Genomic DNA, 2,500 nt, shown 5'->3' with positions numbered 1-2,500 from the left:
AGGGAATCCGGTTTCTATTCCGGAACCCGGCAGCGGAACCGCATACCATTCGGGCCCTCGTAAGAGTGTTCGTCGGGGTAACCCAAAATGACCTGGAGACGCCGTCGGGAGATCCGGGGAGAGTTTTCTTTTCTGTATAAGCGTTCGAGTTCCCTGGAAACCTCTAGCAGGGAGATAGGGTTTGGAACGCGAAGAGCACCGCAGTTGCGGCGGTGTCCGGATCATCCCCTCGGACCTTGAAAATCCAGGAGAGGGCCACGTGGAGGTGTCGCGCCGGTTCGTACCCATATCCGCAGCAGGTCTCCAAGGTAAAGAGCCTCTAGTCGATAGATTAATGTAGGTAAGGGAAGTCGGCAAATTGGATCCGTAACTTCGGGATAAGGATTGGCTCTGAGGAGCGGGGCGTGTCGGGCTTGGTCGGGAAGCGGGTCTGGCTGACGTGCCGGGCCTGGGCGAGGTGAACGGCTCTCGTGGCTGGGATCCGAGCTCGGTCCCGTGCCTTGGCCTCCCGCGGATCTTCCTTGCTGCGAGGCTTCCGTGGCGTTTCCCATCGGTGCGGTCGTCCTCTTCGGCCGCCATTCAACGCTCAGCTCAGAACTGGCACGGACTAGGGGAATCCGACTGTCTAATTAAAACAAAGCATTGCGATGGCCCCCACGGGTGTTGACGCAATGTGATTTCTGCCCAGTGCTCTGAATGTCAACGTGAAGAAATTCAAAAAAGCGCGGGTAAACGGCGGGAGTAACTATGACTCTCTTAAGGTAGCCAAATGCCTCGTCATCTAATTAGTGACGCGCATGAATGGATTAACGAGATTCCCATCTGTCCCTATCTACTACGTTCTCCGGGCAGAAGGTACGGCCTCTCGATCTCGTAAGAGACGAAGCCTTTAGGCGAGTGTCCGAAATACGGACCTTTTGCTTTCGACCTGAGTCGAAAGTCAATAAGGAGTCCGGGTCAAAGATACTCGCCGAGGTTGAGGCACTCAACGAGCTGGTCCAGGAGCTTATTCAACGGAATAGCTTCGTCGAAGGGCAGCTCGCCGCGGTCAGGGCGGACCTAAAAGCGCGTCCTGCCGTAATGAGTGCGATGCGACCTGGGCCGTCCAAGGGAACTCTCCCGAAGACGGCCTGCAACGCCGCGCAGTCGACTTACGCCCATGTGAACAAAGTCGACTGCAAAGGAGCTTCTCCGGAAGCGGGGAGACGGCCACAATCGCAGCATGTGGTAAAAATCTTCCCGCCGAAGGAAAAAGGACAGAGCAGCGAAGTTACGAAGGTTACTGTTCTGTCGCTCGTTAAACCAGCGAAGGAGGCGATCCGAATTAAGTCGGTCCGACGCATCCACTCCGGTGGCATCGTCGTCGAGACCGACCGAAAGGAGGACCTGCAAGCCTTCGTTGGCAATAAGAAGCTCCGGAGCGCGGGTCTGTCCGTCTCCTTACCTACCAAGCGGGACCCCGAGGTTTTAGTTTACGACGTCCCGCGTCGGATGGGTAAGGACGAAATTGCCTCCAGTATTTGGAGGCAAAATCTCTGCGATGCGAACCAGAAGGATGTGCCTTCGGGAATTCGGGTCAGCCGCATGGCTGGCAAGACCCCGGAGACAGCCAACTGGGTCGTTGCCGTCAGTCCGCAGAATCTTCAGCGGCTGAAGCAGAGGGGTAGCCGAGTTTACCTTGGATGGAACTCCTGTCGTGTACGGGATTTCGTCCAGGTGCTTCGGTGCTACCGTTGCCAACGCTTCGGGCATACCTCGAAGCGTTGTAAATTCAAGGAGGACGTGTGCGGTCACTGCTCCCAAAAGGGGCATACCTTCACGCTCTGTAGCAAGAAGAGTGAACCTCCGGTCTGCTCTAATTGCAAGGACAGAGGGTGGGCTAGTGCACACAAGTCGCGGGACCCAGCTTGCGCTTCCTATCAGGCGGCGCTAGCTTTGGAGTCGTCCCGTGTCCGACTTGAGTGACGGGCAGACGTGGACCTGTCCACTCCGCCATTCGAACGGCATGCTGGGCGGACCCCTCGGGGTTCGTCCCCTCGGGCCAGGCTGAAGCCCCTCTTGCGGAGATAAATTGACTTTTAACACTACTCCGTCAAGAGTGCCTGGATTGGGTTGGACTCGAGGTGGCAGCGGGAGTAGCACGTTGTCTTCCCCTGTCACGATAACGAACGAGGGTAGAGCCAGACCATCGGCACGCGTCGAGAGAGCGGCTAGTATAGTCCACATAGGACCCAGGCATAGCCCATCTTCAGACTCACAACGACGACACTAACTAACTGTCCCTATCTACTAAGGTACGGCCTCTCGATCTCGTAAGAGACGAAGCCTTTAGGCGAGTGTCCGAAATACGGACCTTTTGCTTTCGACCTGAGTCGAAAGTCAATAAGGAGTCCGGGTCAAAGATACTCGCCGAGGTTGAGGCACTCAACGAGCTGGTCCAGGAGCTTATTCAACGGAATAGCTTCGTCGAAGGGCAGCTCGCCGCGGTCAGGGCGGACCT

General features: G+C 56.6%; 1 pseudogene; it reads left to right on the top strand.

Moving 5' to 3' along the window:
- Positions 1-2,500, top strand: part of LOC143263211 (large subunit ribosomal RNA) — a 7,048-nt pseudogene that overhangs the window by 2,128 nt on the left and 2,420 nt on the right.

The sequence above is a fragment of the Megalopta genalis genome, unplaced genomic scaffold, assembly GCF_051020955.1.
Source record: "Megalopta genalis isolate 19385.01 unplaced genomic scaffold, iyMegGena1_principal scaffold0379, whole genome shotgun sequence".
Lineage (NCBI taxonomy): Eukaryota > Metazoa > Arthropoda > Insecta > Hymenoptera > Halictidae > Megalopta > Megalopta genalis.
The sequence above is the reverse complement of the archived record's forward strand: the minus strand, read 5'-3'. Positions and strand labels throughout refer to the sequence as shown.